Here is a 17,575-nt window from a genome sequence, read left to right on the forward strand (position 1 = left end):
ATTGTATTTACTAGTTTTGTACCTTGATTTGAAACTTTTAAATATTTGGACATGGGACATCCAGCCTTCTGTTTGCACTCTTGACCCAGACTCCATGAATATCAGGGGTGAGTAAGTCTTCAGATTTATAGTTATTACACATCTAATTAAATATTAATATAAATCATTCCATTTTAATATCTTGAAATTCAATGCCACCATTTGATTCTATTTCAATAGCATTAATTCCCGATGCCACCATTTCCTACAAGACACTGATTATTTCTTACTTTGCCTAAGACACCTGTGATTTTCCCCTCTTCATCTCATCTTTCTTTCAACCTAGGCTTCTGCCTTGCTGACTGAATACATTTAATTAAAATTCATTAACATAACATCTGCTAACAGCATTCCGTAATTAAAATTAACATGAACTCTCTCCCTCAATAAAGGGCTACATTCAAATTCTGAAATGTGGGACGAAAAGGCATACTTGAATATTTCATATTCACCTACTCTCTATGGTCTCTCAGCTTCTATGCTTTTGCAGGTATTACTTGTTCTACCTGGAAACTATTTTCTATTTTCTCAGATTGAATACCTTTTATTCATTTCTTAAGATTCAGTTCATGTTTTCTCTCCTCTGGGAAGCTTCCCCTATGCCCCTCAGACTGTTAGGTGCCTGATCTCCATGCTCTCATCTGTTCATAGTTCCATTAGCACTCATCGCTGTTATTGGTTTTCTTGTCTGTCAACTCTAGATAGTAAGCAATTTGAGATTAGTGGTTGTGTTATTTTACTTTATTTGTGAATTCACCTACAAGCATTTGTTTGATCAGCTTCAATCCATTCACTTGTGAATCACTAGCCAAGTAATGATAAAATACATAGGCCCTGACATTGAGGATGTAACAAGAAAGCATGGTTATGATATCATTATAATAACCTGGTTATTATTTAATAGGAAAGAAGTAAAGGGGAGACTAGATAATGTAGGCATGATATTTATACAGCTTTGCCAGGAAGCTGCAGTTAACATTCTCCAAGTCTATTTCCCACAAATCACTGGGAGAAGGGACAGGACAATAGACACATATCCAGTAAGGTCTGGGTGAAGTGGGAAGATGATTACCTGTCAGTCACACCTGGGAACAAGTCAGTGGCCAGAATAGGCACGGCCACTGCAAACATGGGAATTTTTCATATGTAAACTCCTGAACAAAGGGAGTTCTCTCTCTCTTGCACCCCAGGCTCCTGGCTCTCCCATTGCAAGGGGCTCACTCCCCTGCATTCACACGTGTGGCTCACGGCCATGTGGGACCCACACAATGGACTAATGGACTACATCTAGCCTGATGCTATATCAGACTCAGCTCCACCATGGAACAGAAACTCTGGACACTGACCTTGCTTTTGGCCCTGCTTTTGACCCTGTGGGAGCCCCCGTTACATCTTTTTTCAGGACTGGATTAAGGAACATGGGACTTTGGACCCAAGGAATGTAACTCCAACAAAAATAAAGCCTTTTACCATACCTCATTCTCCTCCTGTGGGGTCCTCCAGAAATGCTTATTCTAGCTGCACCCCATGAACCCTACTTCTCCTAGCAATGGAGAAATCCCACTCATTTAATCCTCCAGCACAGTTACAGTCACTAGACATTGTAACCTGGTTTATATGGGGTAAATACCAGTATAGGTTATCGCAGCAACTCAGATGAAGGTCACCCACATTTTTCTTCCTGGAGGAGAAACATCCTGAACAAAGTGGGTTTGGGCTGAGACCTGTGAAGGATGAGTGTCTGGTAGGCCAATGGCTTTTGTATCTATCACATGCATACATGATATGCTCTGAAATCACTACATTGGCACTAATCCAAGAACATAACAAATCTAGTGTGTCCTGATGTGGAAGGCAGAAGTTATAGAAACAAAACAGGGTAGAGCTACAAGGATTAATAAAAGAGGTTCTAATCAAAATTAGGACAAAATCACTGTCCAACTATTCTAAGCTGAAAACTCATAGTCAGCTGTATCAAAACAGGGATTTATAAATGTGTAGATTATTTATCTCAATGTTCTAGAGACGAGGTAGTGTCTGTATAACCTGTTGCAGCATTTGTTTCTATTTCAAAAGTTTGAATTATTAAAGTTACATATATAAATATATGTTTTTTCTACAATTCACAACTTGTTAGTTTAAAGAAAGTAGGTACTTCACTTTAATTTTTTTATTCATAGATATGACAGTTTATTCTTTCATTGCCTTTGCAATAGGATGAAAAAGTGTACTAAAAATAATCTAAGAATATAGTAATTATAAGTGATTTTTAAATCAGTTTCACATTGGAATAAGTTAGAAATTCCTAATGTCTATCTATACAAACAGTTATGATACTTGTGTAGGGATATTTAAAATTCATCTCATATTATGGGTTCAGATTTTCTAAACTATTTTTAAATATATTTATAACATAATGTATCAATTTAAAAGAACATACATGCATAACCTATGGACACAGGCAATAATGCAGTGAAGGCTGGAGGTGGTGGGACCAGATTGGAGAGGGTCAATGGGGGAAAAAGGAAGATATCTGTAATACTTTAAACAATAAAGATAATTTAAAAGTATATAAGTTATTATTTAGAGATGTATATTTACTAGTTAAAGATAACATTTAAAGTCTGTGTTCTCTTTTTTTTTAAGAATTAATATATCAGTAAATAGAACATTTCACTAAATGAAGCAAAAAAAGAGGGATCATTCCTGTTTAAATGTGTGACAATTAACATGGCCTCTTCCTTTTAAGAGCACATCACAATTTGGGATTAGCTACTTGTAAATCTTTGAACAAATATAATTGTATAATAGATCATATTATAATTGTATAATAGATCATACCATGAGAATAAGGCTTTGTCTGTATGGCCACTTTTGATATGAGTAATGTCATTTCCCAAAGCAATCTTAATAACTTTGATGCTCGTGGGTCACATTGAATACACTAGATTTAATTAGCTCAGGCCACAGAATAAACCTAAGTCAAACATTTGGTCAATGTAATTTACTAAAGATACTCTTTATGAAAAACATTTTTTTATGTAGTCAATAATCTTTTCTGAATATATATTGAAGGGTGAGAAAAATCTTAAATTTTTTTGAAAATATAATTTTAGGAATGAATGTCAAGGGCAAATCAACTCTATTATGCACACACAATCTAGTCAGGAAAGTTCCATAGGCCCTACACAGTTATCTAGCCTATATAATAAAAGCCTAATATGCTAAGTGTCCAGTCATCCAGTTGGCCGTTCAACCAATCAAAGTGTGATATGCTAAGGACATTCAACTGCTCGCTATGATGTGTACTGACCACCAGGGGGCAGACAGTTGACTGGTTGACCAGTCACTTTGACATGCACTGACCACCAAGGGGCAGATACTCCATCAAGTAGGTTAGCTTGCTGCTGGGGTCCAGCCAATCGGGACTGAGCAAGACAGGCCAGACACGCCCTGGAGTCCACCTGCGGTCCCCTCCCCAGCTGGCCAACCTTCCATGTCCCTCCCCAGCCCCAATGGTGCACCAGTGGCGTCCCTCAGCCTGGCCTGTGCCCTCTCACAATCTGGAGAACTGGTTTCGGCCTGATGGCAGAACGACCAGTCGCTATGACACCCACTGACCACCAGGGGGTAGATGCTCAACACAGGAGCTGTCCCCTGGTGGTCAGTGCGCTCCCACAGGGGGAGCGCCACTTAGCCAGAAGCTGGGCTCATGGCTGGTGAGTGCAGCGGCAGTGGCGGGAGCGTTTCCCCCCTCTGCAGCAGCACTCCTGTGGGGACTGGGCCTAAGCCTTCAGTTGGACATTCCCCAAGGGCTCCCAGACTGCGAGAGGGTGCAGGCCAGGCTGAGGCACCCCAGATCCCCTGAGTGCATGAATTTCCTGCACCGGGCCTCTAGTTTTTGATAAAACAGATGTTCTTTTCTATTTTTGAAATTTAAGAAAATGCAAACAAAATACAGCAATATTTAAGCTATCATTAGTAATGTTTCAAAACCTACACATTTTATTTCCACTTGAAAAAAAATTGAGTGGACATCTACATAGTTTGAATTCTTGTTCCATTATTTTATGGAATAGAAAATTTGAACCTGGCTTTCTAGTTGTGATTTTCAAGGTTCTCTACTTTGTTCTCACAATCAAATTTTATAACCTACTCATTTTATGACCAACTGTATAACAGTCAAGTCCTAAATTAATGTATTTGCATAATAAAACTCAACAAAGAATTTAATATGAACTCTAAAATTTAGACATATAATAACATTTTAGTGGTATCTGAATGTCTGCAGGTGAATAGCAGTTTATTGAAACACAATAGTAAATTCATGATAACATAAATTATAAAAATTTTCATTGGAAATCATAAAAGTTAAAGTGTCTTCAGCTTTTTTTAGTTGTGACATTATTGTTTCAAAATTAATACAAACAATTTATGAAATATGTTCTTTCTCAAAATATTACACAAAGAAAGGACAAAATGAAAATAAGCTGAAATATTTTAAATGTTAAAAACATAATCTTTTAGTGCAGCAACTGCTCTTACAGATTGTGATATGTAAGAATTGTTATTTCCAGCATGATTTGAAATGAATTTCTGCTAAGAACTACAAACATTTTTAAACAAAAGCTTAAATGTTTCTTTATTAACAATTGTCTTTTTTTGTTTTGCATGTAAGAAATAAGATACAATTATAAGTCCATCATATTTCTAGATCTGAATTTAGATCTGACAAAAATCATTCTATCAATTAGCAAAAAATGTTCTCATAATTCTCAGTAGAGAAGCTGAAAGGTGATTCACATATAAGATTCAAACGTGTGAAAAATTTCTGGTAAGTCTGAAGCTATTTCTCATATAGATTACTAAAATTATTACTTAAGATAAATTTTGGGTTCAGTTAGTGTGGTCCAGTGTTTGAAAGTCAACCTAAGAACCATGAGGTCCTGGTTCAATTCCTGGTCAGGGCACATGCCCGGGTTATGGGATCGATTCCCAATAGGGGGCATGCAAGAGGCATCCAGTCAATGATCCTCTCAAAATTGATGTTTCTATCTCTATCTCCCTCTCCCTTCTCTCTCTGAAATCAATAAAAACACATTTAAAAATAAATAAATTTTGTTCTCCTTCCATTAATTGTGGTAGTTATATTTTTCTACCTACTCTCTCATATTTTCTTCTAATAGGTTTAATTTAAAAGACTAAACTATAATAATAATCATTTAGTAATTAAAATATAGATCATATTAAATTAATTAAATAATAATTAATTTGTCCTGGGGTACCAAATATTCAACAAGAATTATACATAATATGTAACATATAATATAAAAAGACAAACTTTAGGAAATTAAGTTTTATTTTCATTTCCCGAGTTATCAGGCCCAGCTTCCTAGAGACAGTGAGCTCTTGATGAACACTTGCAGGCTCTTTGCTACACACAGTGTGGAGATTTGTGAGCATGGCACCACATCATTGGAGTCATTGTCACAGACCCCTGAATGATTCTTCCTCCATCTTTCATTTTTTGCTGTATGATGTTGTTTCTATAATCTTCTACAATTTAAATCTGATAATGTCACCCTAGCTGCTTTTGCTCTGTGGATAGAGCATTGGCTTGCGGACTGGAGGATCAAGGGCACATGCACAGGTTGGGGACTTCATCCCTAGTAGGGAGCATGCATGAGGCAGCCAACCAATAATTCTCTCTCATCATTGATATTTCTCTTTCTCTCTCCTTCTCCCTTCCTCTCTAAAATCAAAAATATATTTTAAAAAAGAAAAAATAAATAAATCTGATAATGTCAATCTTTAGCTTGAAGTATCATTACTTTGGGGTTGGTATCCTAAATTTGAGAAGCATGCAAAAACAAACTAGTTTTCCATTCTCATATCTTACCTCTTGCACATGTTTGTTCATATCTCTGACGTTTTGCCCATTTTTCTCCCTGCCTGAAAAAAAGTACCTCCATCCTCTTTGGCTCTTGTGAATCCCTCAACACTCCACACATTTGTCATCTTGTCTAGGAAGTGATTCAGCCCTCTTCCAGACCGAGCTGCCTTACTCTGTGTGCACAGAAGCACCCAGTGGGCTTGGAGGTGTGAAAATAGTGTACCAGAAGCAATGTGTACCAGAAGCAATCTTATTTTTAAAAAAATATTCATAACATTCAAGGCTGTATTCAGATTTCTGGGCATCTCAGTTCCTCAGAATAACCCTGAAAGAACAATTTCCCCTCATGGGTAAGATGCTTCTTCCCTAATTTCAGTGGCTGTACTTCAATTAACATTCCTTCTAGAAAACACAAGACAGTCTCCATTGTCATTCTTGGTTTGGCCGGTAGAAGAAGTGAAGTTGAATCTGAAATTAGCCAAGTCACTAAGTCCCTTCTCCATGAATAGGGAATGGGGATACAGAAAAAAATATAATCAGTGGGTATTTTGTTTGTTTTGGAGGCCTGTAGCTCTAACATTTAAACTGAGAAGATTTTAACTACTATGTTTTGGGGGAGCAGGGAGACAAGTATTTTTTTATAGTTTGCTATATTAACCTTTTTTTTCTTTCCCATATCTTGTTCTCTTAATCTTATTATGCTTTGATGTGAATTACAACCTGGTGGAATTTCCTTATTTCAATACACTTTTTATTTCATTCAACTGTGCTGTATTATTTTTATCAAATAGATTACATTTCTAAATGTTTTAGGCCTAACACTACAAATATATACATATTACTTTGTAGAATTGCTTGTAAAATCAGTTCAGAAAAAGAAAGAAGAAATATGCATTGTACTGCCTTTTATAATCACACAATTGTCTTTACTGTTATTGTTGTGTGTGTATAGGAGGGTGGAGAGTCCAACCTTAATAATTTTTTTTTAGTCTTTGTAAAATGGATCTTCTACTAACAAATTCTCTCAGCTTTTATTTAGCTGCGAATTTCTTTGCTGCCTTTACTCTGTTGTTTCTATTAAGAAATAGCTGGGTTCTTTTTTCTTAATTGGGATTCCTTTTCTATGACAAATCATTTTTCTCTTACTGTTTTCAAAAGTTTTTATCTTTAGATTTTAATATTTGTATATAATGTATATGAGTATGCATTTCTTGTGTTTATCATATTGAAGATTGTATTTTTGGTTGTATAGATTAATATTTCTCATCAAATTTGAAGTTTTCAGTCATTTTTTAGAATATTTTTTACTCCTTTCTCTCCTCTTTCTGATGTTCTTATTACATGTATGGTGATATGCTTAATGAAATCTCACATTTCTCTCAGAGTCTGTTCATTTTTCATTATTATCCACCTCCTCACTAGCAATCTATCTTCAAGTTCATTCTTTTTTGTTTATTTCAATTACTGTTCTTTTCCACTTTCCACTCCAGAATAAACATTTAGTTCTTTTTTATAAATTTTATATCTTCACTGGTATTCTTTTTCAAGTACATTTTTTACTGATTTCAGAGAGGAAGAGAGAGAGGGGAAGAGAGAGGAACATCAGCGATGAGAGGGAACTATTTACTGGCTCCTCCTGCATGCTCCCTACTGGGGATCGAGACTGCAACCCACGCATGTGCCCTTGACTGGAATTGAAACTGGGACCTTTCAGTCCACAGGATGACTCTATCTACTGAGCCAAACTAGCTAGGGCTTCACTGGTATTCTTTTTTTGATGAGACATTGTAATCATGCTTCCTTTACTTCTTTAAACATAGCATCCTTTAGTTCATTGACATTTTATAATAGCTGCTTTGAAGATTTTAAACCCAACACATCTAATCTCTCCCACTAAGTTATTTTATCCACTTATTTTTCTGTATTGGGTCACACTTTGCTGTTTTTCTCCCATGTCTCTCCCCTCACCCCCTTTTTCTGAAAATTGAATACTTTAGGTAATAATATATTGTAGCAATTCTGGGTAATGACTTGCTTCACCATTCTCTGGAGCTTGATTTGTTGTTTTTAGCCTCTTTGTTTAGTGCCTTGACTGGACTGTTAAAGTGAAGTGTCTTTGTCCTGCAGTGCACAACCTCTGCTGTCCCTCCTCAGATGGTACAGTCATGAGCATGCACACAGTCATCCTAAGATGACAGTGTTTCTACCAGGGCTCTCTTTGACCGTCTCCCTGATATCTCCCCTGTGTTTTCTGCCTCCTTTAGTATTAAAACAGGAATTTTTAGGGGTGAAAAAGACAGGTTTAGGAAATTTTAGAAATTAAGGGGACCATGGAAGAAGCACAGGGCTACAGAGCAGCAGAAGGTATATTTCCATAGAATAGGGGAGCTGAAAAGCTGCAACAGGTACATTTCCATAGGATTAGGGAGCTGGAAATAGCAGGTCTATGTCTCATGTGAGGTCCTACCTTTGAGCTTGAAACCAGACAAACAATGGGTCCATGCTGCCTGTCACTACTCGAGCCAATGAAGCAGAGACAGGGTTGAATCATATGTGGGTGTTTATTCCAGTACTGCAGGCAGTATGGGAGAACAGCAGGTCAGCCTCAGAAATCTGCTCTGCACCCCACCATAAGCCAGTTGCTTATATAGTAAAAGTACAAAGGAAAAGTAGGCAAAAGGGCAGTTTACAGATATGCAAAAGAACTAGGGGTCTTTGAAAGGCTTAGTGATATGCAAGGGCTGGAGTTACATGGGGAAACAGCCCAAGTGCCATATGAGCAATTAGCAGGTAAGCAGGCTGGAGGTCTTTATGACAACTTTCAGAGACTTTAAATGGTGGTTATTTTTATAATTTTCACCAGTTATGGTTGTTTCAGAGGGAATGGGTCCAAAGGACTCCTCCTGTACCCATTCCAGACATTGACATCTGGCCACTGTTTTTTTGTTTTTGTTTTTGGTGGCAAAATATTTATTGTTTGCTGCCCTCCTAGCCCCCAGGAGACCACAGGGGTTATGAGGGCTGGAGTGTGTCACAGCATCTTCTGAAATAGGGAGATCTAGGCCATCTCCCTGAGCTCTGCTTCTGTCAGCTGGAGCTTGGCCTTGTCTGCCTCCTGGACTTTGAGGGGCACCTTGACTGGGTAGCCCACAGCAGCACTGCACTCCTGCAGATGCTGGGCCTGCCGCTGCGCCTCACCATGCCTGGCCTGCAGCTTGCCTGGCTCCCAGGCCAGTACAGAGCAGCCAGGGTCCTAGCATAGCCCTGGGGCACAGGAGCTCCCAGCGCCAAGCCAGCTGCCACACCCACACTGGCCAGCACCTGCACATAGCCCGACACTGCCGATGCCAGGGCACCTGTGGCCTCATCGGCCACTTCCGGGAAACAGTCAGACTGAGTCCGGCTGAGGTTTTAATCAGCACCCAAGGAGCCCAAGGCTCGGGCAATGCTCAGGGCCAGCTTCAAGGCCAGTACTGCCTCAGAGTCCTTCTAGAAGCACACTGAGGGCTCTGGGAAGGGGTAACGCAGAGGCTAGGGCGTGCTGTGGCAGCCATGAAGGGCATGAATGGTGAGAGCAGCATCAGTCCAATGTCCAGGCAGGTGTGGAGCCTCTGGAGGGCGCACTCAGTGGTCACCTGGCCCACCCCACTCAGCACAGGCTTCAGGCACTCCAGGCAGACATCACAGAGCTCATAGAGCCAGAAGCTGTACTGGGAGGTGGTGACAGCTAGAAGTTATAGGCCTGGAAATATTGTTTGCTGAGACTCACAGCCTGAAGTCAGCTGGCTGCAGATCCAGAGGTCCACCAGGCTCTTGTGGCCTCCAGGTTCCAAGGTGGCTGAGGGCATGAAACCCTTGCCAAGGCCATGAAGGGCAAACTTGCTGGTGTTCCAGAGCTTGTTTCATAAGTGACAGTATCCCAGTATCTAGTTTATGTCATGCCCCTGGGATGTGTAGGCGCACAGTCCAAACTGGAGGGCATCAGTGCCACACTTGGGAATCCCCGCCGGGAAGTATGCCTTCTGCCCGTCTTTAGCCCTCTCCATCTCACTGGGATCCAGATTGCTGTTCAGTAACTGGTCATGGAGGCCCTGTAGGGAGACTCCCTGGATGTCATCCAGGGGGTCAATGACATTGCCCAGAGACTTGCTCATCTTCCGGCCATAGGCATCTGCACAATGGCATGGAGGTAGACCTCTCTGAAGAACAGCCTGCCGGTGAGCTTCAGGCCCAACATGACCATCCTGGCCACCCAGGAGAAAAGGATGCCATGGCCTGTCTCCTGCAGGGTCCCTGGGTAGAACACACTCAGATCTGCTGACTGGCTGAGACATCCTAGTGAAGCAGAATTTTTGGACTGGGCAGGATGTCCCAGATTCTTTGTCCGCCAGAGTCGAAGAATGAATCCACAGACAGAAGATGGTATAGCAAAGGTGGAGATTTATTGGGGAACAAGTACAGACTCCCACATGGGAAGGGGGAAAGAGTTCCACACAATGGACTCCCCCGTGGGGAGGGGGACAAGGTCCCACAGAGTTCCTTTTCCCTATGGCTTTAAAGGCTGCAAATACTTGTGCCTGATATCCCCTCTGATTGGTCACTATTCCCTTAGACTGGTTACTATAGTAACTCCTGAGCTCAAAGTTAGAACCTCACCCGGGAGGTTCTTATTGTTTTCCTATTCCCTTTAGGCTTTCTTCTTCTTCTTCTGGATGAAGGGCTCTTTCTCTTTATTTTGTAAATATAGACCTTTTGCTGTTCCCAGCTCCCTCATTCTATGGAAATGTACCTGTTGCAGCTTTTCAGCTTCCCTATTCTATGGAAATATACCTTCTGCTGCTCTGCAGCCTTGTGTTTCCTCTATGGTCCCCTTAATTTCCAAAATTTCTAAAATTTCCTAAACCTGTCCTATTTTACCCCTAAAATTCCTGTTTCAGTGGTGAAACAGGAATTTTGGGGAGTTAAAATGGGGATCTGCAGCCTTTATAATCCATAGGAAAAAGGAACTCTGGGACCCTTTCCCCTCCCCACATGGGAGTCCATTCCATGGGACTCTTTCCCTCTCCCCATGTAGAGTCTGTACTTGTTCTTCAATAAATCTCCACCTTTGCTATACCACCTTCTGTCCGTGGATTCATTCTTTGATTCCAGTGGACAAAGAATCCAGGTTCCAGTCCAAAAATTCTGTTTCACCAGGATGAGGCCAGAGAAAACCAGGTGTCCAATACATCCTCCTCTTGCTGGAGACTGATCTTGTCAGGGGACACTCCAAACTCCTTGACTGCCTTCTCACAGGCCTCAGCCTTGCTGTGCCCACTCACCCAGTACTGCCAGTCAGGATCCTCAGAGGGGAGTGGTGGTGGTGGTTGGGGGGGGGGGGGCGGGGGGGACGGCTGGGTCGTAGACAGTGACAAAGTAGGCTGGAATGCAATGGCCCCACCACAGCTGCCAGAGATGCACCAGTCCTGGATGTTGTCCACCCAGGCGGGCCACGTCAGCTGATTGGCCTTGGGCAGAATGCGGAGGTGGCCCTGAGCCCTGGCTGCACTGGCTGCCTGGGCCATCTCCCCACAGTGCAGGTACCACTGCGGCCGCAGCAGGGGCTCCACCACATCCTAGGATTGGTTGCAAAGCAGCACCACCATGGGGTTGTCCTTGATGCCACCTAATAGTACCTACTCCTTCAGCGCCACCAGCACCGCCTTCCAGGCCTCAAACCTGGGCAGGCCCAGGAAAGCGGGGCACATTGACCAGGGCCCATCAGGAGTCCATGATGCCAATGTCCTCCAGACCATGCCTCTGCCCAACCTCGTGGTCTTTCTGGTCATGTGAAGGGAGGATCTAAAATCATCAAAGATGTGAGACAGGAATTGGGGAGGTGGGGTGGGAGTAGGATCACTCTCCTCCCCTTCAGGTACTAGTATCTGGGATCTTTGGGGTGCACAGCTACAGTCACATTTCCCAGAATTGTCTCCATCAAAGTTGTCCCTCTCTGAGCCTTGGACTTTGCAAGCAAAGGAGATGAGGACCCCAAATTCCACCTTTTCCTTGTAGCCAGGCACGGAGCACAGTGTTCGGCTCCTCGGCTCCTTCTTGTCCACCTCGATGTCGGAGATGGCAGTGTTGAGGGTACAGGACCAGTTGACAAGGTGGGTACTGCTGTAGATGACTTCTTCCTCGTGGAGCTGGACAAAGGCCTCTGTCACAGCTGTGGACAGTTGGGGGTTCATGATGAAACAGGCTTGATCCCAATCCCAGGAGATGCCGAGCTTCTGCAGCTGGTGGTAAATCTGGTCCCTTCTCCTCCTTCCACTTCCAGACCTCCCACAGAAAGGTCTCACAGCACAGCTGGTGGGGGACGGCTGCTGCTCCTGCCAGAGCTTCTTCTCCCGGAACACTTGGATGTCAATGCCCGCATGGTCACAGCCAGGGTTCCACAGGTGGTCTCCCCACGCAAGCAGTTCCCTCAGGTCAGGGAACCTGGATGGTGTTGGTGAGCGCATGGCCCAGGTGCAGGGAGCCTGTCACATTTGGGGGTGGAATGCACATCATGAAGATGCCCCGTGGATTAGGTGCTGACAGCTGGAACATCCATACTCTGGCTTGAAGAAGCCCTGCTGTTCTCACCAAGGCACCAGGCTGCCTCCAGTACCCAGGGCTGTAGGAGTTGGGCGTAGGGCCACTGATACCTTCCTATTCCCCAGTGGGGTTGGGAGATCATAGCTAATAACTCCAGGATCCTTCTTCTCCCTTTCCTCTGGTTTTGGTTTCTTCTGCTCCCTGGACAATGGTTGCTGCTGTGGCACCTTCTGCTTCTGTTGGAATTTCTCTAGCTTCTTTCTTTCTTTGCCTCTTTCTTGAGTTGAGCAGGTTTCTTTGAAGGTGCAGTAAGACTCAGAGACTGGCTGTTGGAATTGAGGCCTAGATCCTGAATACAGAACCACCTCTCCCAGCACCCCTGGAATTCTGGTTGCTGGACACAAGTGATGAACCAGCGAGTGTCATTACCCCAGATCCTGTGCAGAGAGTTCCAGGACATATCGGAAGGGCAGCAGCAAGGCTGCGTACCAGGTCAGCCAGCGTGGGAGACTCCCCAGCCAGATAGGTGTGTTGCCACTCTTCCAAGGGGCTCGAAGCCCTTCCCAGAGCCCCCAGTGCAGCCTAGGAGTCCTGGACAGAACTGCTGAGTCCCAAGGTGGGCAGCGTTGCCCCACAGGCAGCTGGTATTAGCTCCGTGTTGGTGTGACTGACCCACTGTTGGAGGAGGATGGCTGCCCGGTTGCCCCTAGGGCCCCCCAGGCCTGCAGGCCACAGCAGCTGGGCCATTGCACTGCTCCCCCACACCCAGAGCCCACTGGGCCCCTGCTCCAGGGCAGGAGGGTCGGGGGAGGGGTTCCTGCTCACTAGAGGCAGCTGAAGACAGATCAGGCAGGCAGATCAGGCAGCTGGGACTGTGGGCAATTCCCTGGGTGACCCTGGCTCCCTGGGACCATGGCCTGAGCTGTTGATATCCATGTCCTGGATATCACTGTTTTTAATTGTGTGGCTGAGCCAAGTAAAGTGACTTGTTTAGAGATACAAAAGAAGGCAGGCACATAGAAAGAGAAAGAAACAACAGTCAGAGAGAAACATCTCTCTGGGGTCCTTATGACTTTCAAATACCTGGTTTTAGTCTGTGAGATTGAGCTGCATTTTTGCTACCATGTTTTATGAGGCACCAACACATCCTTAAGACACATCATCCTTTTTTTCTGGGATTAATGCTATCTGTGGTTAAGTAAAGGTGTCTAACCAAGTAAATAATGTATGAGTTCAACCACTGAAATTTTGAAAACCAAGGAGTAAGGGGTGTGGATTCAAGGATGGCACTGCCAACAGAGATTTATTTATGAAATGAACAGTCTACACTTCCTAGAGTTCTAACAGAATTATTTTGAGAATAGTTGCTCACTACCTGGATAACCTTAGAAATCTTATTGCCTCAATTTTCCCATCTGTACAATAGTTACGGTAATCAGACCCACCTAGCAGAGCTATCATGAGAGTTAAATGAGTGAAGGCATGTTAAGGGCTTTTAACAATGCCAAGCATAGTAAGCATTCAACTTGAGTCTAAAATTCCTTAAGCAAAACATGGGAACAGTTTTCTTAGGACTTGGAATAGTTATAATAAAAAAAAATAGTATAACTGCATTAATACACTGATAATATCTATTCTTTTAAAGTTTTGATTTGTAGTTATTAAATTATTTAATAAATTCTAGATTCAAGGCATGGGGCTAATCCCCTATATTGTTTATTACTAAACACTGAGTCCATTGTAAAATTCTCAGGTCAGTTTTATTTATCTAAAAAATGGCTAGTATTTCACTTCTAATTATAATAAAATTAAATAACTTATTTTGTACCTATTTAACTGCATTGAACATCAATTTAGTGTTTACCAAAAGATAACTATTAAAAAGATACAGCTACATGGTCAAGCCATAGTCTGTCCTATAAAATGAGACTGTGGTTAAGTGGACAAGAGAAAATATTTTTCTACATGATGTCAGTGCACAGTTATACTCTGGGCACATTATTGTTATTCTAAACTCAGTTTTAATATCTGACAAGTTATGCAGTTACATGAATGAAAGGCGTGATGGATTTTATTACTTTCTCACTAAAATTTTTCAGTTACTCAGTCATATAAGGTAAGAATGTGTCATATGAGTAAAGCATAAAAGTTGAAAATAATTTTTGCTGTTTATAATATGCTATTAAATATGTAAAACATTTGTTTCTTAGACAACTATGACATTGTTATTCGTGTACCAAATTTAGAGTCAGGTTTTTCTTAGGATTTCTATTTATTAACAAGGTATGGAAATAGGGGAAGCTGGATATAACAACAGCAAAATGAAAATGGTTGACTTTAGTAAACTTTAATCTTTAATTTATGTTTGCCATTCCGATAATTTTCTCCATAATCTTGAAAGTAATAAAAAAACTATTGAAAATTTAAAAGTAATGTCCCCAAAATTATATTTATATTTTCAACATAAAAATTCACAGAAAAATATGTAATACCAACTCAATGTTAATTTTAAGGGATGTAAAATACATTAAAATATATTTAGAATAGAAGGATCTTTTGTTTACCTTACCTAGATACTGTAAATATGGGCATGTATTAAGAGTAGATTAAAGAAAAAGCAAAATATATACTCTATAATTTCAGAGATAAAAGTTATACAAATGAATACCAAATACCTACACTTTCATCCCTATACTGCAAATAAGTCATTTCCTTTATTATTTTTTGTATGTATATCATTTATTTTCCCCCTCTGTGAATGAAAGAAACAGACTATAAATCAAACAAATAACTTTTGCATGATAGATTATGAAAAACATTTGATCTTTTGATCTTGAAACCATACAGCAAAATGCTTTTACTTCCTGGCAGGAGTCCCGGAATCCAAGTGTCATTCAAAGAAAATATTTTTCATGATATGGTGTTTGATCTTTTTATAAATCATTCTCTTCTTTTTACTATTGAATTTCTTTACAAGTTTTTCTACAAATAGGTGCAGAATGTTACCAAAAGGGGAAAAAAAGGAAACTAATTAAAACATGGTGTTTTCAAGACTCAGCTGTAAAATTAACTAAGACATTATAAAAAGAGAGAGAACCGAAATTAAACATGTATGGGAATTGCTCACCTTTACTGCCAGCATGCACAGAGGTTTATGTTCAGTCCCTGAACACAACCTGAGCCACCAAATCTGTGAACTTCATGAATACTTGATAAACCCACAGCAACAATACCAGAATAAAAATGCTGTTAATGTTTGCACAAGCAGAACTGCCCAAGAATTTAACTATTCCAGGCCTAAAACCAGAACACGAGTCTCCTTTTTCTTTTGATTACTAAAACTTTCAGTCACTTTCACACTCAAAAAATAAAAAATTAAAGATTTTAAAGACTTTTAAAATTTATATCAGTTCATTTATTGCTATTTTAAATATCATTTGTTCATACTGCAATGCATAAAACTATAAGGATATTAAAAGAATAGCCATGCAGGTAACTATATTTAGTATGTCTTTTCTGGGTATTGGGCAAATATACTTTTTACATTACAACATTAAAACTTACAATATAGAATACTCAATAAATATAATGTGAGTAAGCCTGCTGGTTTTTTAATGCATGATAGTTGATATGTTACATTTAAAATATGTATATGAGAATTATTTTACACCTATAATACTGAGAAATTTCATGAACTTTGCTCCCATTAAGTTATAAAAATATTCAGACAAAAACTTTGAGAAAGCTTCATTGAGAGATATCTCTATTATAAAAACCCCATGGTTGTGATGCCATCACGGCGGAATGACCAAAGACTGGTCACCAGGAGGCTGCATGCACGGCAAGGCATGCATGGGTGGGCAGGGACTTGACTCTGGGTCCCACGGCGTGGCGGGAGTCAGTATGGGTTCCGCCGGTGCCACGGGTCTGGGTCTTGGGTGATATTGCACACTGGGCCTCTAGTAAATTCATAAGTCTTAAATGCTTATAGACATTAGTTAATTTGTTCTTAGTGAAAATATGTATTTTTTAAATGGAGTTTTTTAAATAAGAGCTTGTGAGAAATGAAACCTAGTCTCAACTTTCTGTTTACCCAAGTAGCAAACTGATTTTCTCTATGGGTCTTCATTTCTTGATTGATTAAAATACTGTAAGCCTCCTACTTAAATAAGAAAAATATTTTTGGTATCAGGAATACTACTGTAGTTACTTCTCACCTCTCAAGTTGAAGCTCGTGAAGTGTCTGGCCAGATGGTACAAAAAAATCTTGTATTGTTGAGGGTTATTTGAAAAATATAGCAATGTTTGAGGCAGATAAATTTTATGATAAGGTATAATGAGGTTAATAATCTAGAATTCTTATGACCTGGCTGAGAAATCCAAAAGCTATAAAATAAGAAAACTCATTGCTTGGTACATAGTACTTTTGGACCTAATGGGCAGAGATGAGAAATGCTGCTACTAGAGAAATTATACTCTGTAAGGCAGGGCCAATCAATAGCTCTCAGAGAGAAGAAATTTTGAGTGCACTTGCCTTTCATAGACATATGGGAAATCAGAAGCAGGTAACAGAGCAGGAAAGGAACACACAGACACTAAAATAAAGAGCAGAAGAGAATTGAGGGGATTCTCAGAAATAGTTAATAGATCACACACATAGTGGAAAAAGTGACTTAGCCAGTCAGGAATCCATGGAAGCCTATTTAATGTCATTCACAACCTGAGAGTATGACCAAATTTTAAACCACTGACCAATTCTTTTTAATACTTATTTCAGGTTCTTAAAATAATTATAGTCTGCATCAGTGAAAGTCCTGGCAGGATAAAAAATACACATTTAGTTGGGATTTTGAAGAGAACTTAATAAAGTATAATTATACATATCTATACTAATAAAAAGGTAATATGCTAATTAGACTGGACATTTTCCAGGGCCGAGGCAGAGGCGGTTAGGGGTGATCAGGCCAGCAGGGGAGGGCAGTTAGGGGCAATCAGGCCAGCAAGGGAGGGCAGTTAGGGCGATCAGGCTGGCAGGGGAGGGCAGTTAGGGGCAATCAGGCCAGC

The 17,575-nt window shown here is 40.8% G+C and overlaps 1 pseudogene; it reads right to left on the reverse strand.

Annotated features, from left to right (window-relative positions):
- Positions 1-8,963: 8,963 nt before the first annotated feature.
- LOC139002573 (valine--tRNA ligase pseudogene) lies at positions 8,964-13,351 on the reverse strand (annotated as a pseudogene).
- Between the last annotated feature and the right edge of the window lie 4,224 nt (positions 13,352-17,575).

The sequence above is a fragment of the Myotis yumanensis genome, unplaced genomic scaffold (assembly GCF_028538775.1).
Source record: "Myotis yumanensis isolate MYYU_CA2020_CCGP unplaced genomic scaffold, mMyoYum1.0.hap1 SCAF_2, whole genome shotgun sequence".
Lineage (NCBI taxonomy): Eukaryota > Metazoa > Chordata > Mammalia > Chiroptera > Vespertilionidae > Myotis > Myotis yumanensis.